Here is a 22,955-nt window from a genome sequence, read left to right on the forward strand (position 1 = left end):
CAGGTACAGAGCCCCGGAGATGAGCATATGCCTGGTGTGGTCCACTAGGAGCGAGGAAGCCCGTGTGCGTGGACCTGAGGGAGAGAGGAGAGAGACAGGGGACGAGGGCAGAGAGATTGTGGAGCCGGGCTTATAGAGGCGACTGCGAAACCACTGACCTTGACGCTCCGTTGGGAGCCCTGATCTACATCTGAGAACCATCGCTCTTGTGGCTGTGGAGATAATGGGTGGCTAGGGGTGTGAGGGGAAACAGGGCGCTTCTCGTGAGGAAGGGGGGGGCGGGGGAGGCAGTGGAGGAGGCTGGAGGGATCGTAATCCGAAAACAGTTTGAACAGGGAGCTCAAAGCACTCGTTGATGGAGTGGACACGCGCTGTGTGAGACTGAGAGCCTCGGCAGGGGGGACTGCCCACGGGTTCGGCCGGAGCAGCCGGACGGAAGGGGCTGTGGATGACAGAGGCAGAAGCTGGCAGAGAAGCAGGTTGGAGGAGAAGATTAGGGGCTGCACGTGGGGCCTAGTTGAGATGCCGATCTAGCCCTCAAGTGGAGTTGTCAACTAAGCAGCTGGAAACACGCATCCGGAGTTCAGAGGAGAGGTCCAGACGGGAGATCACAAGGAGGGAGATGGCCATGTTAAATACAGGAACACTGAACGGCTTGAGGCCCGGGGAGCTCACAAGGAAGGACCGTGGAGAGAAAGGAAGAGGGACCTGAGGCCTGAGTCTGGAGGCGTGGTGGTGGCGTCCCAAGGCCTGGGAGGTAAGGAGGAACCAGCAGGCAGAGGAGGAGTGACAGGAGAGAATCGGGAAGGATTCAGGGCCCCGTTGAAGGGCTTTCAAGGACAGTGATTATTGGCTGAAAGGTTGCCGAGATGACCCGTAGGAGGAGTTCAGATAAATGCCTACCTGCTGGATTTTGGAACAACACGGACCCGACTTTGACGAGGATGGTTTCCCTACGGGCACTGGAGGAAGCACCGGATTAGAGAGCACAGGGTGTGAAGAGGACAGGCACAACCGGGTCCTTCCAGAAACTCCCTTGGCCACACCCACGGGGAGGTTTATGCTCCCTGGGACCCTCTGCGAGGCTCTGGGAAGAGCTGGCGGAGGGCGGGTCACAGGAACAAGTGCAGTCACTTGCTGAGGGCTCACTGCCCACGAGCAGGAACGGAGGTCCGTGTTCTGTAAAGCGAGGCCAGTAAACTAAGGTGAACGGCTGCCCTGCTCACTCACGTAGGTGCTGTCTGTCACTCCTGTCAGCTCCAGCGCAGAGTTAAGGACTTGTGACAGAGACCAGGGGGTCTGGTCGAAGCCCACAGTGCTAAAGATATTTACTACCCGGCCCTCCCAGGCAGAGTTTGCCAAGCTTTGCTCTAAAATAGCGAGAGGTTGGGGTGCCTGGGTGGCTCAGTCGGTTAAGCGTCCGACTTCGGCTCAGGTCATGATCTCACAGTCCGTGAGTTCGAGCCCCGCGTCAGGCTCTGGGCTGACAGCTCAGAGCCTGGCGCCTGCTTCAGATTCTGTGTCTCCCTCTCTCTCTCTGCCCCTCCCCTGTTCATAATCTGTCTCTCTCTGTCTCAAAAATAAATAAAAACATGAAAAAAAAAATTAAAAAAAAATAGCGAGAGGTAGGGGAGGGAGAGAAGAGAGAGAGAAAGAAGGAGGAGAGTGGCTAACAAAAGAAGGGGCTCTTGGAAAGGTGGCAATGCAGGGAGTTGCAGCAGAGAAGACTGTTGGGAGATGTTCTCGAGTGTGACCGAAGGGCGGGATCAAGCACCCACGAAGCAGAGTTGCCCTGCTAGGCAGAGAGACATGTAGGTCTTTCGTTGGTATTCTCTGAAAAGATGTGCCACTCTACACATGAGAGAAACGTAAAGTTGAAAGCGTGTATCACAGTTTTTACCTGTCACTCTCGGCAAAGGCAAAAGTCCTTGACGCTTGGCTGTACGGGCGAGCAGGTGCAGAAACAGGCAGACGGGTGTTGTCGGTGAGAGTATAAATGGGTACGCTTCCTCTATGGAAGGCATATCATCCCGACTAAGGCCGAGGCCTTCTAATGGGATTATTCTATCCCATCTAGGCAATCTCCACGTGACACCGACCTTCCGCTCAGCTTTGCAGCGTGGTTGTTTAGGAATGAGCTGGAGTTTTGAGCCGTTCCCTTCACGGGCTGGGTATGCCACTGGGGTCTCCAGAACCCACAGAGGGTCTGAGAGGGCCGTGAACCCTCTTGTGGGTGCAGCAAAGGGAAATTTTCAGAGACCTGTGGGGACCCTCGCCCCAGCACCAGTATCCAAGGCAGTGTGTCCTTCTGACAGAGACGACTGCTCAATCTCCAGCTCTCTGTGATCTTAGGATTGAAAGAAGCCCTTAAAGAAGGAAGAAATAAGGGGCGCCTGGGTGGCTCATCAGTTAAGCGTCCGACTTCAGCTCAGGTCATGATCTCATGGTTTGTGAGTTCGAGCCCTGCGTCGGGCTCTGTGCTGACGGCTCAGAGCCTGGAGACTGCTTCAGATTCTGTGTGTCCCTCTCTGTCTGCCCCTACCCAGCTCACGCTCTGTCTCTCTCTCTCTCTCAAAGCTGAATAAGTGGTTAAAAAAAATTAAAAAGAAGGGAGAAATAACATTGTTGTATGCTGATAATAAAGATTTAATAGAAAGAATAAAAATTGATTCTGCAGCAGAGAGGATTGCTGGGGGGGGGGGCAGGGGGCGTTCTTGAGTCTGGCAGAAGGGTGTGGGTCTTTTCTATCTTTTGCCTAGGCATAAAGAACTTGTTTCCTTTGCTGTGTCAGATGGTATCTTTTGCCAATGACCTTCACCCTGAAGGAAACCACTCAGAGGGTAATATCTATCAACTTTTTAAATGTCATGTGTTTTAAGCAAGCAAAACCACTTCTGGCAACTTATTCTATACATATATTTCATACATGTACTTTGTTCTTCATGGCAGCGTTGTTCGTAAGAGCAAGAAACTGGAAACAAACTAAATACCCATTAAGGATCTATTTAAACATCATGATGCATCCTTTCTACTATGCAGACATTGAGAAAAAACAAAGAGGCTTTATATAAACTGATGCAGAGTGATTTCCAAAATTTTGTGTTAAGTGAAAAAGAAAGGTAGGTCAAGAGCAGATATTAGACAGGTATTGCTAAACTGGTTCAAGGGTAAAGGTCATTGGCGAAAGGTATCATCAGAGGCCGGCAAAAGATACACATTTGATGAAATGTACAGAACATCTCTGGAAAGATCTCAGAGGAAAAAACCCGAACCAACTCCCCAAAATCTTTCAACAGTGATTGCCTCTGTAGGGAAAGTGGAGGGGTGGAGGCTTATGCATTTTTGAATTCTGTATCTGTGCTTGAATGACATTCAGAAAAGAGTATATTGAAAAAATAATGGTGCGTCTGGGTGGCTCAGTCGGTTAAGCGTCTGACTCTTGATTTTGGCTCAGGTCATGATCTCACGGTTTGTGAGCTCAAGCCCTGCATCGGGCTCTGCATTGACAGCATGGAGACTACTTAGGATTCCCTCTCCCTGTCTCTCTCTGGCCCTCCTCCACTTGTGTTTGTGTGTGCACTCTCTCTCTCTCTCTCCATATAAATAAATAAACATTAAAAAAAAAAAAGAAAAACTGATACATGTTTTGATAGGAAAAAAATAGGGAGCACTTATAAGCTCTTAAGTAGGAGAGAAACATAACAGTATTGAAACTGTGTTTTAGAGATTAGTCAGGGGGGAAGTGTTATGAACTAAGTGAACTGAAAGATTACAATGGAAACCATCAAGTTATTGAAGTATTCCATACTTGAGGTGTTAATGGGTCTAGGCTAGAGTGGAAACGAAGGAAGGGTAAGAGCCTGAGACCAGACCATTTGGCAGAAGTTACAGAGAAACCTGTTTCAGCTTAATATGAGAAAGCAGGGCCTAAAGATTAGAGCTACCGCTGGTGGGAATAGACAGGGAAAAGCACCCATCATGATGGTGTTCCTACAAAAGCTGGACGACTATATGATAAAGAAGTTCTAAGCATAAATCAAGTGTTCCACAGTGAATGGTCCAGAGTAGGTCGTGTGTAAGATCTCTGCCCAACCCTGAAATTTCGTGACTTTACGACAAAGGCTTGGGGATACCCAAAATTCAGGGCCAGTGGAGGGAAGGAATCCACTTTGATGAGTGACAACAAAGGCAGGAAAATGACCAACTTCGAGGAACGAAGGTAGTAGACAAGGACTAGGGTTCAAAGATTAGGCAGTAAACAGTGTTACTATGTGTTGCTAAGAGGCTGGAGAGCCATTGGGATGCACAGAAAGATGGAGTTATATAAAGTCTTCACTGTGTTCAGTTATTACAGATCTTTTTAAGATTAAGATTTAAAACTATTTAGTTTTAGTAGTTTGCAGGTGGACGTTTGAGGGACGAGAATTTTTTTTTCTTGATGGTTAAAGTGGACGCAGTAGAAAAAAGAGGTAGGAAACAGAGTGGTTAACAGGATAGCAAAGACCCCAATTCCACATACACTATGTCACTAAGCGGTCCCACAGCTGACGGATGATGTGCTCATTTTTTCAGTCTTTTTTCTCTCTGTGATTAATTTCCTATTCCTATTATAGTTTCTATTGCTGCTTCTTTAAGTACACTAATCGTTTCTTCTCTCCTCTATAATCTTCTGTGAATTCCAGCTAGTGTATTTTTCATCTCAGACATGGTATTTTGATCTCTAGAAGTCCAATTTTAGATCATCCACATTGCTACTTAACATGTTCAGTCTTTCTTTTACCTTCTTGAATAGATGGAATGTAGTTACGATAACTGTTTTAATGTACTTCTGTTATCACTTAGAAAGATCTATTTGCATACATTTATTTTTTCCCTTCTTGTTATGGATCATACTTTCTGGTTTCTTTGCCTGCCTAATTAATTTCAAATGAATGCCAGACATCGTAAATTTTACTTTGTTGGGTGCTGGTTGTATTTTGACTCCTATAAATATTCTTGGCCAAGGGCTGCCTGACTGGCTCAGTCAGTAGAATACATGATTCTTGATCTTGAGGTCGTGAGTTCAAACCCCACGTTGGGTGTACGAGTATATATGTATTTTTTTTTTTTTCTTGGCCTTTTTCTGGGACACAGTTAAGTTACTTGGAAATAGTTTGACCCTTTTGAATCTTGCTTTTCAGTTTTGCTATTCAGGACGAAAACAACTGTTACTCTAGGGACAGTTTTGCCCCATACCATGTACTTTATCTAATGTCTCTTGAATTACCAGAATTTCCACTCTGGGGGCGGGAACAGGTACTGCTCTTAGCTCTTTGTGAGTTCTAGAGATTGTTCCCTCTGCTACCTTCGGGTAGTTCCTTCCTGGCCTCAGGTAGTTTCCTCATAAACAGGCATTCTCAGCTGAAGAGTTGAAAAAGGACCCTCTGAAGATCTTAGGAGTTCTCTCCCTGAGTTGTTCTCTCCTTTCTAGTATTGTGCCCTGTGGACTCTAGCTACCTTGGTCTCTCTGGCCTCCTTGCTCCATTTCTATATCTCAGGAAACCTGCTGAGCTCTGCCTGAGTTATCTCTCCTTAAGTGGCAGCCTGGGAACATTCTCAGGGCAACCATAAGGCTCACCTCACCTTTGTTTCCCATTTTTCAGAGATTACTATCCTGTGCTGCCTGATGTCCAGTTTCTGAAAACCATTATTTCAGAAGTCATTTTAATACATTTTTGTACGATTTCTCATTTCAAATGAGAAGGGCTAAAACACAAAATTCAACTGAGTAAATTGTAAAGATCTCACTGACTTCATTCAATGGTTTATAAATAGGACAGCATCTGGGGTGGCTGGGGAGCTCAGTCGGTTAAGCATCCGACTCTTGATTTCAGCTCAGGTCACGATTTCGCAGTTTGTGAGTTCGAGGCCCCTGTCAGGCTCTGCCCTGTGTCAGTGTGGAGCCTGCTTGGGATTCTCTCTCCCTTTCTCTCTGCCCCTACCCCACTTATGTGCGCACTCTCTCTCTCAAAATAAATAAACTTAAAAAAATAAATAGGACAGCATGCAATCTAGTAGATAGAAAGGATCTCTGAACCTGTACACAATGAAAAACTTTTATAGGCAGAAGAGAGCAGAAAAGGAAGTTATACTAGGCCAAAAAAAAAAAAAAAGTAAGTTGGTTATTGTAAGGCTACTTTCCTTTAGGAGAAATCAGGGGTCCATCAGGCAGATTACCTAACTAGAGCTGATCAGGTGATTCCTGATGGGCTGGTTTAACATTCCATTTCGGAGAGCGCCAAAACTGTAATTAAGTCTTGGTTTGGTGATGGGGAGCTTAAAATAAGTGACTATTTAGATCCTGTTGCTTGTAACAGAAGGTAAATCTGATCCCTGTTACTCCCTCTTGACTGGAAATGGAATTCTTTTAAGCTCTTTATTTTAGAAAATGCTAGGTAAGCATAGTTGATTTTTTTCCCGTGGTAAAGATTGACTGTATTTTCTTCTCACATCGAATATATATAAAAACTACAGCTGATTTTCATCCTATTTTTCAACTCTTCCGTATTTATACATTTGCTTTTGGATTCTACCACCAGAGGGCACCTCTGTCACGTTTCAACCTCCACTTGCAAATCAGCATTAAGGGAACAATTTTAGACCTGGGACATTCTTGTTCCTTTAGCATGAGAGTTACAATGCTCAGTTTGAAATATGCTGTGACCCTACCTGATTCTTTTGTCTCCTTGAACATAGCTGCACCCTCCCTGATGTCCAGGATAGACTGTTCATTTATTTCTCCTCCACCTTCTCCAACCCTCCCCGCTTCCTATGCTTTGCCACAGCCTCATAATTGTAAAAATTCCCCATGACTTCTCCGATGCCCTCTCACCCCCAAAGCATACATTTATTTTTATTTCTTTAAAAATTTTTTTTTTTTTTTTTTTTTTTTTTTTTTTTGAGAGAAAGACAGAGTATGAGTGAGGGAGGGGCAGAGAGAGGAGGACACAAAGTCTGAAGAAGGCTCCAGAGCCTGTCGTGGAGCTCGAACTCGTGATCTGCAAGATCATGACCTGAACCGAAGTCAGACGCTTAACCGACTGAGCCACTCAGGTGCCCCTTAAAAGCATACATTTAATGTTATGGTTGCACCAGCCATCCTTTTCCAGGTGGCATCTAGGTAGGTAATGCTGGAGTCCATGCACATTTCCAGAAGCCTAGAATCCTTCTGCTGCTGGAGAGTTCATCAGCTTTGCAAACTCAGTGTGTTCAGACCTTGCCCAACACTGCTCTCCCCCCTTTCACCCCTTCTAGTGTTTTTAAACAGATATTTTTTTTAAAATCAATTTTATTGAGATGTAGTTTCCACATGAACAAGAACAGAAATTTGTCACCCCAACATAGGCCTCTTTGGCATCATTTGTAAAAGATATTTATATTTATAAGGGAAATCTCCATCTGTAAAGATCTCTCCCTCTCTGTACCAGGAAGAGAAAAACGACTAATCTCTGGAAACTTATCCAGGGAGGAGACAGCAACTTAAGTCTGCATAACAACCTTACCTCGTTTACTGTGCTTTTTCTGAAACCTCCCATAAATGCACCTGCCCTCTAACAACTTTTATCATTTGCTGGTGATTGGTACTTAAGGTGATGGCTTGGGCCATATCAAGGAGTGACCCTCTTTTCCTGGGTGTCTCCTGTCCGGGAGGAAGAACATTTTTCCTCTGTCCTTCATGGTTCTTCTAACTAGACTAGGAATTAAATTGACATGAGACAGATCAGAGAAAATCAAACTTAATTTTGTTAAGTATGGGGAATCCACATAGACATGAGATTCCAAAGATAGGCAAAAACAGGTATATATGTCATCCTGAACTAAGGACAAGGGGACAGGGGTCTGGGACTTCAAAAGGATGGAATGGAACTCATAGGAAAATGAATAAGAGTAAACGTTTGGTTAACATATGTTTGGTGAGTCACTCAGAAACAATGGGACATGGAGAGAACTTTGGCCAAATAGGCCTTGCTAGGCTCCTGTCTTTCATACACAATTCATATGATAATGTAGCTCCCTGTGGTGGCAGTTCTTTTCCAGGCACAGGTCCTCTATCTAAATTCTGTTAGGCAGTGTTGGGGGGAGGTCAAAGTTTCTTCCTGAGTCTTTTGGGCTTTGATTTTTTTCAGTTCAGCATAATCTGCATCCCCAAATGGCCTGTCTTGGGGTAGCCTGCCCTTGACCCCTACACTCCCGTGTAGATAGGAGGTATACATGTTATTAAAGTTGTTTTTCTCCTGTTCATCTACCTTTTATTTCTACGGATGTCTCAGTCGAGAATCTAGAAGGGCAGAAGGGAAATGAATTTTCCTCCCCTACACACACAATAAAATATGTCCATCTTAAGTGGATGTTCAATGGGTTTTTGAGAAATGTATGCACCCGTGTAATCACTACCATGACCAAAATAAAGAACATTTCGATCATCTCAAAAAGTAAGCCCACCCCCCTCTGCCCCAGGCAACAGTTACTCCCCTTTCTGTCACTATAGATTCACCTGTTCAGAATTTCAAATATATACCTATGAATCAAACTGTATGCGGTCTTTTGCGTTTGGCACTTTTTATCTCAGCATAAGGTTTGTGCAATTCATCTGTATTGTTGTGTGAACCCATCTCCCTCCAAAAACTAAGTAGTGTTAAACCATAAAAATAAAATGGCCAGTTTTTTGTTTTTTGTTTTTTTTTTTTTTTTACCAGCAAAACAATGGGTTTATTCGGAATAGCAAGACTTGGAATCCAGGACAAGCAAGCTATAGCGAAACTACAGGCAGGTCCACAGAGAAAAGGAGGGGTGGGAGAGAGGAGGTTGATCTTTTATAAGGGTGGGAGATTGGAGGTTGGAAGACTGTTATAAACAAAATGTCCATTGGAGTAAAGGGGGGGTTGAAAGTATAGTGGCTTTTCATTGGCTGAGTCTGCCATTGACTAGGGAAGGAGGAAAGACTTTCTTCCTCCTACGGGAATAGTGAAGTACTATCATCCACCTTGCAAGGCTCCTCTCTCCCCATTGGGTCTGCCATTGACCAAGAGCGGTAGACTTTGAGAGCTCCCCCTGCTGGTTTTCTGGCTTCATTCTAAATGAGATTTCCTTGGGGCGCCTGGGTGGCTCAGTCAGCTGAGCATCTGACTTCCACTCAGGTCGTGATCTCACCATTTGGGGTTCAAGCCCCGCATCGGGCTCTGTGCTGACAGCACAGAGCCTGGAGCCTGCTTCGGATTCTGTGTCATCCTCTCTCTCTGTACCTTCCCCACTCATGCTCTGTCTCTGTCTCTCAAAAATGAATAAATGTTAAAAAAAATTTTTTTTAATTGAGGTTCCTTTAATTTTCAGAGCAGTATTCCATTGCATAGATATGTCACAATTTGTTTACCCATTTAGACAAGTAATTCTTTCAAGTTGTTTTCTTCTGATAAATATCCTGATGGGCATCTGCTCACTGTAATCATTTTTCTTTTTTACATAAATGTTAAGTTTACTACTAGTTTATTTATTCATGTATTTATATTATTTTTCAAAATGGAAATATCACGGTGCCTGGGTGGCACAGTCGGTTAAGCATCTGACTTTGACTGAGGTCATGATCTTATGGTTTGTGGGTTAGAGCCCTGTGAATCCACAGCTCAGAGCCTGGAGTCTGCTTCAGATTCTGTGTCTCCCTGTCTCTCTGGCCCTCCCCGCTCCTGATCTCTCTCTCTCTCTCTCTCAAAAATAAATGTTAAAAAAAAATTTTTTAACGGAAATATCTTTTTAAAGCTATGATAGTTGTAAGAAATCTTTTTATGTATTTTTTTTTACCCAAACATTAAGAAGTAGAAAGTAAAAATTTCTGGAAATGACTGCTTATGCATTATTTATCCATTTTCCTTGATCATGAGAGATAATTATATGCAAGGTAATGTTCTTACTTTTTTAAATTTAATGATATAATAACTTTGCTTTCCGTGACATTATAGCATGCTATTCCCACCATTATTTTTTTAGAGCTGCATGATTATCAGTGCAACCTAACAACCGTTTTCTAATAATAAAACTTGTTTTAATAGTGTTTGTATGATGCACTATGCATTATCTATAGCATACCCTTTTGGGTTATACCTTCTAGCTCTATTTATTCATAATCTTTGAGCTGTTTGTGCTTTGTAAGTTGTAGGTAACGGATAGATATATAAATTCTGTCCTGTGTGGTAGTGATTTAATTGATTTCCTTATCCCCACACCTCTGGAGAAATCACTTTTGTCTCCATTTGTAATTAATCTCAGTCTTCCTTTACTCTAAACAAATCTGTATGTTTTGAGTCTTCTTTTCAACTTGGTTATAACATTTGCCTGATTCTCTCTTTCTCATCATGTATGTAAAATAAATTCTTTAACACACCCTTATTTTCATATCTGTATGAGTCGTGTTTTTACCTTTTTCTGAAAAGTATCTTTTAACAAACTTTAATGTTTCCAATATAATCAGTGACCATCCTTATTAGAAAACCTTTGCGAGGGGTTTTAAGAAAGTTTTAAAAAAGGGGTTTGTGGGTTAGAGCCCCTTTAAAAGGGGTTTTAAAAAAGGTTTAAAAAACCTTTGGGTGTGCCTAGGTGGCACAGTCAGTTGAGCAACTGACTTTTGGTTTTGGTTCAGGTCATGATCTCACGGTTCCATGAGTTTGAGCCCCGCATCAGGCTCCTTGCTGACGGTGTGGAGGCTGCTTGGGATTCTCTCCCTCTCTCTCTGTCCCTCCCTCTCTCATGCTCTCTCTCTCAAAATAGATAAATAAACTTAAAAAAAAATCTTTGTGCACTTGTCAAATTCTTTACATAGAGTAAATTCCTAGACCAATGATTCTTACATGTATTCACACTGTCCCACCGCCCTTACGGACAGCTCGTAGGAATTCGTACCCCTGAGTGCAGTGACATCGGCAGCGATGTAACAGGCCACCGAAGCTGTATAAGAATTGCTTTAAACTGAACATATCCGAATAATCATTAGCGGCAGGAGAAAACATTATCTAAACTTAAGCCTCGGTGGCTCAGTTGGTCAAGCATCCAGCTCTTGGTATCAGCTCAGGTCATGGTCTCACGCAGTTCCTATTCGAGTCCCCTGGCGGGCTCTGCACTGAAAGTGTGGGGCCTGTTTGGGATTCTCTCTCTCCCTCTCGCTCGCTGCCCCTCCCCCGCTTGCTGTCTCTCTCCCTCCCTCTCTCTCTCAAAATAAATAAACATAAAAAAAATTTTTTTAAATAAATAAACTTAAGCAGAGCCTCTGGAAAACACACCTGCCATAGAGCTCTCTCGGAGGGAGCCTCCTGATTGAGAGAAGACTGACCCTTAGCACATGGAAGCGTGAATTCAGCTGCCGTTAGCATCCAGAAGCTCATCTGAATCTTCCGTCTCCTTCCACTGAATTGCTACCTGGCCCTTCATATGCCTTCCTTTTGTTACCGTGACATATAAACCTTCATCTGTCTCAGTTACTCATGACCACTCTCACCGGCCCTGAGGAACGAACCTTGTCCTGTCTCACTTCATTTGCAGCACCCCCAACCATTCAAAGGCGCCTCAGATGATAGAGGACAAGCCTTCCTTCCTTGTTCTTAAATCGTTTCTTTTCTTTCTCCTCCTCCTCCTCTTCTTCCTCCTCCTCCTCTTCTTCCTCCTCCTCCTTCTTCTTCTTCTTCTTCTTCTTCTTCTTCTTCTTCTTCCTCTTATTCTTTTTTTAAAATTTTCAGATAGGTTTTATGGGTTTTAAAAACAAATTTCAGTTTGACTTGTGTGGAATTTGTACGCTTGAAAGTCAACCTTTTTTTCCTAAACTGTATTATCGGATTGGCTTGCTGTGTCTTCACGCTTTTACATCCTTCTCCTGTTCCAGTCAAGGCAGTTCTGTTGAATTTTCTAACGATTCAAAACTAATGTCGTACCTTTTGTCAAAACGAACAATCCAGATTTCGGTAAGGAGAGACTTTATTCAAAAGGATTATTGCAAGGGGGCGCCTGGGTGGCGCAGTCGGTTAAGCGTCCGACTTTAGCCAGGTCACGATCTCGCGGTCCGTGAGTTTGAGCCCCGTGTCAGGCTCTGGGCTGATGGCTCGGAGCCTGGAGCCTGCTTCCGATTCTGTGTCTCCCTCTCTCTCTGCCCCTCCCCCGTTCATGCTCTGTCTCTCTCTGTCCCAAAAATAAATTAAAAACGTTGAAAAAAAAATTAAAAAAAAAAAAAAAAAAAAAAAAGGATTATTGCAAGGACAGGGGGACTGCTTAGAAATGTGGGGAGATCTCTTTAACCATTGCTGCTTCTCTGGAGCAAGAGCTCTGATAAAGTTCAGCCCTGCCATTCTCCCTCTGGTTCAAGATGAATGAACATTATTCATCACTGAACAACTTGCAGGTAATTATAAACCTCCCAAGCAAAGCAAATCAGGGATAAAGAAACAGTTTCAGTTGAACCATCTGTCGAGAGGTAGTTACAAAGATCAGGTCCTTAAGAGAGGGATGCTTACAATAACAATAATAATAAAGAAATATCAGTGATAGATTAATGTCAATGAAATCAGTAAGTGAAAATCTTATTATACAAGGGCTTCTTGTTGAATTTCCGAAACTTGAGACATCAGTGCATTTGGCGATGTTATCCACAGGCTTGGTTACCGTTCATATAAGTGCATGTATGACCTGAGCATTTTACCAGGCCTCCTGGTGGCCCAGGCAGTGGCTTATGAGGTGAGAGGGAAGAATCCAGCACATGCGTGTGGTTAAGTTACTGGGCTTGAGTTCCCAGTGCTTCTTCAGATCCTCAAGGAAAAAGCCAGCTGCAAGGCAACCCAGAGAACTGATAACAATCTGAGCAGTCAGGTTTTAGTTCTTGGTGAAGTGGGGGGAAGATGTTGGAGGAAAGTGGGAGAACTGCAGTTCTGTAAGGGTTGACAGTCTGTGCAAGGTGACAGCATCTAGTCCAATTTATAGTCCTTTTTAATCAAGGGTAACTTTAAAGAAAGATTATTCTTTATCACAAAATAAGGCTGGCCTCGTTAGGATTGATCTCATTATTTACATAGGTACAGCAAGAATGTTAATTTAGCACACAGACCGTTTTAAGTTTGCTTCACTGGAATTTTTTATAAGGAATCCCAGGTAGGACTTGTACAAACTTGTTAAGGCTTAGGAAGCCAAACCATGAACCTGCCACCACTTTTCACCTGCAGTATCTATAGATTTGAGATTGTTCTCTTCTCAATGTTCCCAAATCATTCTAAGGTTCCTAGGCTTGCCAGGAACTGACATTCCTTCTCACCTATAAGGTTAGAAACCTGTAAGCCAGGTACCAAGCCAGTCTTCCCAAGAGGGTTTAAACATTGACTCCATAATAAAGTCAACATTAGCCTCTCATAAGTGTCCAGTAAATGAGCATTATTTGCAAACACGACATTCCAGCCAAAGCCTTGGTTTTACAACCAATGTTCCCAATTACATCCTATTAACAAGGAAGATAGACTCTTACCAAACATAAGGCCTACGAAGTCATTCTGATAAGCACAGAATCTTTGCCTTCTGGGCATCTGTGGCTCTGAATGGCTTGCGGTATCTTCCTCTCCTAGGGTGTGAGTCTCTATGAGTAATAAACTATCAATCTCATCTGTCCAGCACAGGGTATCGTGTGTTTGGCCATCTTGTACTATTAAGGGCAAGAGATTCTTCCTTCATCAATGGGGTGAAGAGGAAGTGAGCAGAAAAGAAGGGCCCTGAATCTCACGTGATGATGTGTGGAGGGACTGGGGTGGGTAGGGCAGGGGCTGACAGGGGTGGATGGTGGGGGGAGAAGGTGGAGGGGTTGAAGGGGGACAGATCGAAGGATTCAAGGCAGCTGAAGAGAAGGTTAAGGGGACAGAAAGGAAGAGGAGGGGATGCCGGGAAGAGAGAAGTCCCAGATGGCTCAGTCTGGGGAGATCCCAAAGTTCTCAAAGACGCCTTTGAATTTCTAAATTGCCTTTAATAAATTTTGCCAATTCTTGAAGATATTAAATTAAACTTCTGCCATCACAGCATATAGTCAGTGGGAGAAAAAAGAGAGAGGGAGCCTCAGAGATTAAGAGTTGCCTGTGGGATTAACAGTTAACCCGAAGAAATTAACTGTAGAGAAACTGAGAAAGAGCCTCACTTGATCAATTCTCTCTCACAGTCCCCAGCCTGAGGAACCCCGGAAAAACACAAGAGGTCTCAAAAGAAGGCCAAAGAAAGAATCTTTGCGGGGAAACAATTCTCTTTTTGCTAGAAAGCATTAAAGTAACTCTTCACTGTGCTTCAATAGACAAGATGTCCAGAGCATTAGCTTGAGAACTGAACTCAGGGACGGATCCTCAAATTGCACAACAGGGTATTATATACCGTTTCCTGTGTGGGGATGGCGGAGATCCCTAGGTGAGTTCTACTTTTGAGCTGAGTCATAGCACCAGAAAATTGTCAAATAAAAAACAAACCTGGACTTAGGGAAAGGAGAGACTTCATTAAAAAAAAAAAAAAAAATTATTGCAGGGACGCCTGGGTGGCTTCAGTGGATAAGGCGGCTGACTTTGGATCAGGTCATGATCTCAAGGTTTGTGGGTTGGAGCCCCGTGTCGGGCTCTGTGCTGACAGCTTGGACCCTGGAGCCTGCTTCAGATTCTGTCTTCCTCTCTCTCTGCCCCTCCCCTGCTCATATTCTGTGTCTATCTCAAAAATAAATAAACATTAAAAAAAATTTCTGCGATTAGGGAAAGGGGCTTATGGCACTGGGTGGGGAGGGGTTTTAATAGGGAGATGGCTTTCTTGTAAGATCTGCAAGCTTCTGAAAGATAAGGCTGAAAAGGCTTTTCTTTTATAAGGAGGAGTCAACAAGACTAGAAAACAGGTCTCAGGGAGAGGGAGGAGCTGGTGGCAGGATCAGATAATTGGTCACAAAAGGTTTTTTTGAAGTCAGCTAGGAAGGGGCTTCTGGGCAGGCACCATTAAGAGTTTATTCAGCATCCCAGTGCCCACTGCTGGCTTAGCCTGAGGGTGGATGAAAGCTCGAAGGCTGGGGCAAGGAGGGAAACTTGAACAAAATTTCATTAAGTAAAGTGAGCAGGCATTTTGTGCTGATTGGTTGGTAGGGACAAAGGGCTCAGGTAATCATTTATGAGACAAAAAAGGGAGTTCGGAGAGTCCACGTCTGACCTTGTCATCGGTAAACCAGGGAGTTCTCTTCAAGTCTTGTCTAAGCCATTTGAGGAGAGGTGGTGGTTCTTTGTAGAAACTGGTTTCCGGGAACACAAAGTGGTGTGGACGTGGGAGTTTCTGTAACCATCACTGTCTTCTGAGAGCACTGGGCTTAGGTCAAGTTCCATAGGGTCCCTTATTTGAGTTGTGCTTTCAACCACAGTTTTATTAGGATATTTTAAAAAATGTATTGCAATTATATTGTCACTGTAACAGCTGTGTTTATTAGCACTTCCCTGCATCTATAATATTAGGATAGTTGATATTTATAATCATGAGATTACGCCTTATACTGGTTATGTCTAAGGTACTCTGTTCGGCGATGCTGTGGTTCTACAAAAGCAAAACAAGTCTTCTGTTAAGGCCAGTAACCGGTGCTCGAGGAGACCAGGAGGCAGGAGAAGGGAGAAGGGACTTGCTCCTTGACATCTGCCTGCTGTGCCCACCAAGGTCACCAAGCAATGATTCTTTTCCCTGACTGCAGCAGTTGGTTCTGATTTCCGGTATTGAATCCACTTTCTCAGATCTAGCCTCAACACTTACTTGCAGAAATATCACCCCCAGTTGGGTACCGCCCCCTTCCTTAGAGGCCTGAGTCCCAGCTTCCCAGGGTTCTTTTCCACGGCAGGCAGCTGTTAGTTTCTGATACCCGCTTCTTTCCTCCAGCTCTACCAGCGGCCCTTGCTGTCTTTCTGTTACTGCCATGTTTCCCTTTGTACCTTTCAGCCCTCTGTTACCTGTTTAACCAACTCCTTCAATTCTCTGTAAAATTAGCTGCTGTGATACCTGTTTTCCGACCGGACACACCTTTAAATGATCCAGAAATACCTTCTGGGTTACGTGTATAGATTTATGATGGGCTTATGCTCCTGTGGTCATTAAAAATAATTACATTTATGGGATACCCACAGCAAGCAATTGACCAAAAATATTTTTCTGAAAGTTAATTTCTAAATCCACTGTTTGGGGGGCACCTGGGTGGCTCAGTCGGTGAAGCGTCCGACTTCGGCTCAGGTCATGATCTCACAGTTCATGGGTTAGAGCCCCGCGTTGGGCTCTGTGCTGACCGCTCAGAGCCTGGAACCTGCTTCGGATTCTGTGTCTCCCTCTCTCTGCCCCTCCCCCACTCGCACTCTGTCTCTCTCTCTCTCTCTCTCTCAAAAATAAAATAAACATTAAAAAGAATTTTTTTAATCCACTGTTTGGATCTTGGAAGTTAATTTTCCTATAAAAACAGTATTACACGTTGAACTTAGATGATCAAATCCTGCATCTATAATATTAGGATAGTTGATATTTATAATCACGAGATTACGCCTTATACTGGTTATGTCTAAGGTACTCTGTTCGGCGATGCTGTGGTTCATCAATGCTCATAACGCACATGAAGTACAACACTGTACAAATTGTGTAAAGGAACAGAATCAGCACTGCTTTGGCAACATAGACCCAAAGTTCCAATTATTGGCAGTAACAAATTTTATTCACCCTTTTATTTTTTATTTTAATAAAAGTTAAGCCAATACATCCAAAATATTATCATTTCAACATACGGTCAATATTTGAAAATGAATTAAAATGAGATCTTTTATTTATTTTTTCCTTTTAGTTTTTTTAATGTTTATTATTTCTTTTCTGAGTGACTGGGGGAGGGGCAGAGAGGGAGACCCAGAATCCAAAGCAGGCTCCAGGCTCTGAGCTGTCAGCATAGAGCCTGATGCGGGGGCTTGAACTCACGAACCGTGAGATCATGACCTGAGCCGAAGTCGGATGCTTAATTGACTGAGCCACCCAGGTGCCCCTAAAATGAGATATACTAAATTCTTTTTTCTTTCATGTTAAATTTTCAGAATCTATTGCGTAATTTACATGTATCACACACCTCAATGCAGTGTAGACAATTCCAGGGGTTCAGTAGCCACACGTATCTTGTGACTACTACATTAGACAATATAACTGATGACTTAAGACCAAAGAGGAGAATTGCTGGGACATAAGACAATGCACATTTTCCTTTTCTTTTCTTTTTTAAGATATAAACGCTAAATGATACGAGGAGATAACTCAAAAGCAAGCACATTTGATCACCCTTTTTGAAATTAAAAAGAGTTATTCTTTTAGGCATATTAAGCCGTGTTCATGATTAAAAACAAACGTAAGGGGCTCCTGGCTGGCTCGATTGGTGGAGCGTGCAACTCTTGATCTCAGGGTTGTGAGTTCAAGCCCACGTGGGGTGTAGAGATTACTTCAAAATAAAATCTTAAAAAACAAAACCCAAAACTTAAAATATCCTTGAAATAAGCCCAGAAAAAAAAAAAAAAGGAAAAAAAAAAAAAACAACAACTAATCAAGTGGGGAGGAAGGAAACATGTTTAGTCTAGTGGAAAGACGTGACAGGCGAAATGATAGAATTTATGAATTTAATTTCATAAAGCATTATCACGGTTTTCACAGCGTATTTGCCTTCTCAGTGTCTTAAGTCCCTTAGTTTAAAAGGTCATCTGGGTTAGCAATAGATAGAGAAAACAAACTGCAATTACTTTTATTCTGATTCTGACCAAAATGCAAATTCTGCACAAGATATTTTGGGTTCCTACTTTTGTTTCCACCATAAAAAATGTAAACCACAGTCTAAAAGGAACTCGTGTGGGGGCGCCTGGGTGGCTCAGTCCATTAAGTGTGTGACTCTTGATTTAGGCTCGAGTCATGGTCTCGCCTTTCTTTTTTTATATAATTTATCGTCAAACTGGTTTCCATACCACACCCAGTGCTCATCCCAACAGGTGCCCTCCTCAGTGCCCATCACCCACTTTCCCCTCCCTCCCACCCCCCATCAACCCTCAGTTGGTTCTCAGTTTTATTTAAGAGTCTCTTATGCTTTGGCTCTCTCCCTCTCTAACCTCTTTTTTTTCCTTCCCCTCCCCCAAGGTCTTCTGTTAAGTTTCTCAGGATCCACATAGGAGTGAAAACAGATGGTATGCCTTTCTCTGCTTGAGAAAGGCTTATTTCACTCAGCCTAGTACCCTCCAGTCTGATCCAAGTTGCTACAAATGGCATGATTTCATTCTTTCTCGTTGCCAAAGTACTATTCCATTGTAAATATAAACCACATCTTCTGTATCCGTTCGTCAGTTGATGGACATTTAGTCTCTTTCCATAATTTGGCTGTTGTTGAAAGTGCTGCTATAAACATTGGGGTACAAGTGCCCCTGTGCATCAGCACTCCTGTATCCCTTGGGTCAATTCCTAGCAGTGCTACTGCTGGGTCATAGGGTAGATCTATTTTTAATTTTTTGAGGAAGCTCCACACTGTTTTCTAGGGCGGCCGCACCAGTTTGCATTCCCAGCAACGGTGCAAGAGGGTTCCCGTTTCTCCACATCCTCGCCAGCATCTGTAGTCTCCTGACTTACTCATTTTAGCCACTGACCGGCGTGAGGTGGTATCTCAGTGTGGTTTTGATTGGTATTTCCCTGACGAGGAGTGACAATGAGCATCTTTTCATGTGCCCGTTGGCCATCCGGATGTCTTCTTTAGAGAAGTGTCTATTCATGTCTTCTGTGTCAAGTCGTGGTCTCACCTTTCATGAGATAGAGCCCAGGAACAGGCTCGGGGCAGACGGTGTGGAGCCTGCTTGGGTTTCTCTCTCCCTCTGTCTCTGCTCCTCCCCGCCCTGTGCACACAGTCTCCCTCTCTCTCTCTCTCTCTCTCTCTCTCAAAATAAATAAACGTTAAAAAAAAAATAATAAAAGGAACTTGTGTGGTCTCCTTGTCTTCGTCTTGCACATAATGCATTATAAGAAAGTCACTTTCTCTAAATTAAAAAAATTTTTTTTATTACATAAACTCTACCTCCAGTGTGCGTATCAAACTCACCACCCCCAGATCAAGAGTTGCCCGCTCTATTGGCTGAGCCAGTAAGGTGCCCCAGAAAATTACTTTTAAAAATAAAATTAAAGCAATGTGTTCCAACATTGTCGCGGGGGGGGGAGGAATCTCCTCGGGGAAGACAAGATTTACTTTCCCCCGGGGAATATTTCATTAGCTTCTCTGCTATTGTCATCACAGCTGGCCCGCATCGTGCTGCTTTACCCAGTAACACTCCGGCACAAGGGTGGGAAGGGGACAGGAGAGTCCACAGCAATCCTCCCAGAATATTCCAAAGTCTTGAAGGGAGCCCGTGTCTTCACAGAAGAGGTGGGTTCACATGAAACCAATGCGCTTCATGTGGGGTGGCTAATTTATGTTCCGCTTATAAGATACAACTGCTCTGTGTGGCTATGTCTAAGCAAGCATCCCCCCCGCCCACCCACCATCCCTGGGGTATCTAACCTCTTCAAGTCCAAAGCCCAAAGAGGGTGAACTTCAGAGACTCAGGGGTTCAGTCCAGGCCAGCCTGGCCCTGCTCTCTGTTCAAGCTTCTTGCCTGGGCAATGACCTTTCCTAGGAATGGTGGGCCCCATGCAAGCCTCCAGTTACAGGATCTCAGATGTGCCTTGTGGCTTCAGCAGGACATGGTGGGCGGGGAAGTGAGTATGGACCTACTTCCTTCCTTCATTTACTTCAGTGTATGTGTTGAATGAATAAATGATACGGAGAGGAGTCACAATCCGTCCTGCTCTCCAGGAACTAAAGGTCCTATGGAAGAATGCACAGCATTCCTCTTGTTACCAAGGAGACCATGTCAACTTTCCTAAGTGACCCACCTATGTGCTACAAAGGGTGGAAAGAGGTGTTTTCTACTTCTGCCGGGCACTGTGGATTGGTTCACAATCTAATTTTCGTCTTAGTTCTCCTGTGAAAACACGTGGACATAATGCGTTTTTTAAATACTAAATTTAACAAACAAGGCTCATTAGGGAAGAAAAAAAAAAACAAACCCTGCACGGTCATTTCTAAACTTTACATTACGTAAAAAACCTTGGCATGTGCATTTTTTTTCTGGTCTTTTTTTTTTTTTTTTTTTAATAAAACATTTTGAAAATCAGAAAAGGCGGCACTTCTGGCGTTTCCCGCCTCCAAGGAAAAGGGCACAGAATTTTGAAGAAGACCCCACTTACTCACCCAGCTCTTGTGCAGTTTGGGGGGGAACTAAGAAGCAAGGCGGACCCGAGGAGGCGGAGAGGGGAAACACAGGGACGCGGGGCGGCTGTCCCAGAGGGCGCGCTGTCCCCGGCCGTGAGCCGCGCGCCGTCCCGCCCCGCCGCCCCGCCCACCGCGCCCGCCGGCCTCCGAGGTGGGCGAGGCTGGGATGCTGTGGGCGGGGCCTAGAGGGGTGGGACCGGGGGCGTGGCGGGCGGGTTCCGAGCCCCGTGGCCGGGAGGCGCTGTCGGCCAGCGCGGCGAGCGCAGCTCAGCGCCCGGCGGGTGCGCGGCGGGCTTGGGGTGCCGCGCGGTAGCGCACCCCCCCTGCGCCCCAGCGGCCGCGGGCTTGCTGCAGGTAACCTACTCTTCCACCTCGCCTACTCCATACCGGCAACCTCGATCTCCTGCTATGACGCCCGGCGGCGGGTGGAGGGATGGGAAGGATGTGAGGGAGGGAGCCGGCTCTCACCCCGGGCGGGGTGGGCTCTCGGGAAGAGGAAGCGGAGGGCCGGAGGGAGCGGACGCGCGGTGGGAGTGAGGCGGGCGCGTGTGCACGCGGGACGCCTTCCCTGCGCCTTACTCCTGGTCCGATCCGTGGAACCCGGGGAGAGGACTCCGGTGCCCGGTGTCACCTGGAAGCCACTTTTTCCTGCCTTCTTTCCCCCCTGATCCGGGTAGCGGGTAGGAGCTGAGAAATCGGAGTTAGCTGCAGCCGAGGGTAGGCAGAGAGCGAACAGTTAAGTCGCTGCCGTCCCTTGGGTGCCAGCAGCTCTAACTCGATTTAATGCTCCCCGTAGCCCTGCGAAGAGGCATCATTACCCCCGTCTTACTGATGAGGATGCCCACACCGGGATGAGAAATGACTCGCCCTGGGGCAAGCCACTGGAAAGGAGACGCCAGTGGGGGACTCGGAAGCCCCCACGCTTCTCCCTCTTCTGCTCCCTTTCTGTCCATCGCGCGCGGATCTAGGAAACTCGCGCTGCTGGGTCTGTTAGGGAAACAGGTGATTCTGAAACACATTCTAGCCCCCCTCCTAGGCTTTTGGGGTATTTTGGGGGGGGGGGAGTTGTTTTGTTTGGTTGGTTTGTGTTTTGTCACCTTTTTAGCACCCAGTTTCTGAATCCTTTCTTCCAATTTTTGGTTATTAGCTTTTCGAGGTGGAAGGATCCTCGCTCACAGCCTTTTCTCCTTGCAGCGCTTTCTTTCGATGCAGAACGAGCCCCAGGCACCCCAGCAGGCCGCACGCTTCTCTTTCGCGGTGGATGAGGTCGCCTGCAGATCCAGGCTGGGCCTTATGGGCTGCCCAGGCGGAGGTGAGTTTGGTAGTCACCTGGCAACCTCGGCGCCTTTTGCTTTCTTTCTTTCTAGAGGGAAGAGGGTCTTCGTTTTACAAATAGTAAGACAAGAGGCCAACTTGGAAGGATATGCGGGGTTGGCAGAAAGCAGTGGTTCCTAGCGATGAGAACAGGCTACAGGATTGTGTGGCCTGAATTTGGTGAGTGGTAGGTGAGGCACCCAGTCGGGGACTGGTCCCCTGCTCTGGGCATTCTGTCCCCCTTTCAGAGCTGTTCTGAAAGGCAGATTTGTTTTGGAAGGGAGGGGGAGGGGCGAATGGTTTTTAGAGATCAGTGTAAATTACCTGCTAGGAGCCCAGGCAGTTCCAGACAGGCTCCCCTGCCGGGGAACATGGTAACAGATTTCACTTCTGGCAAAAAAGAAGAAACACTGAGCGCTATGGATATCTGCTCTTGCTTAATGGACTTTCCCCCCCAACACGTTCAGGATGGTAGTTTCCGGAAACTTGGAGTTCTTAGAAAGGGCTAACTCTTCAATTTTAAAAGAACAATGTAATAAACTGTGTGTTTACTTTTACAAAGTTTTTATTGGTAAGTGGAAGGAGTTGAGTTTTCCATTTCATGGTGAGGGTTTGAAGGTTGCTTCCAGGTTGTTCTTCGGTGACTGGCTCTGGGAAGGACCTCCTTAGCCTGGCCCCCAAATCTGTAGTGGGTTTCATCCTTCTTTAATTATATTTCAGCCTTGACTGATTATAATACTACTTCCAACCACAAGTTGCTTTTTTTTCCATTTGTGACTTAGTTGCTTAACACCAAGAAAAATGTTGTCCCTGAGAACTTTCCACTATGTACAAAATCACCTATGTGTAGGGACTGAACGATGATGGACGGGGGAGTTAAGGGGGCCTTGGTTAGTCGCGGGTGACCTACAGTGGACCTGCTTAAAAAAAAAATCTGTGTGGGTATTGACCGTTCCCTACCCATAACCATGCAGGGATTCTGGCCCAGTGTGACCAAACCTTTCTGCCCACCCCTCAACAGCTGAAAAATCTTCATTAAAAAAACAATTTTTTTAATGTTTATTTATTTTTGAGAGACAGAGTGCAAGTGGGGAGGGCAGAGAGAAGGAGACACAGAATCCGAAGCTGGCTCAAGGCTCTGAGCTGTCAGCACAGAGCCCCAAGTGGGGCTCGAACCCACGAACTGTGAGATCATTACCCAAGCCAAAGTCACCCAACCAAATGAGCCACCCAGGCGCCCTTTCATTTTTTTTTTTTTTAAGTGAAACCTGATTTAAATATTGGCTCTTTTTTATTTATT

General features: G+C 44.9%; 1 protein-coding gene and 1 long non-coding RNA gene across 2 annotated transcripts in view; both read left to right on the forward strand.

Moving 5' to 3' along the window:
• The first annotated feature begins 315 nt into the window (after positions 1-315).
• LOC125925286 (uncharacterized) lies at positions 316-18,965 on the forward strand. Its single transcript, XR_007458768.1, has 3 exons — positions 316-757; positions 18,187-18,233; positions 18,579-18,965. It is a non-coding gene; the product is annotated as an uncharacterized LOC125925286 (long non-coding RNA).
• A 1,602-nt stretch (positions 18,966-20,567) lies between these two features.
• GCNT1 (glucosaminyl (N-acetyl) transferase 1) overlaps positions 20,568-22,955 on the forward strand; it is a 27,849-nt gene continuing 25,461 nt past the window's right edge. The window contains exons 1-2 of the mRNA XM_049633930.1: positions 20,568-20,695; positions 21,536-21,653. The gene's annotated coding sequence lies outside the window, so the exon portion shown is untranslated. The remainder of the gene's footprint in view (positions 20,696-21,535; positions 21,654-22,955) is intronic.

Source organism: Panthera uncia, chromosome D4, assembly GCF_023721935.1.
Source record: "Panthera uncia isolate 11264 chromosome D4, Puncia_PCG_1.0, whole genome shotgun sequence".
Lineage (NCBI taxonomy): Eukaryota > Metazoa > Chordata > Mammalia > Carnivora > Felidae > Panthera > Panthera uncia.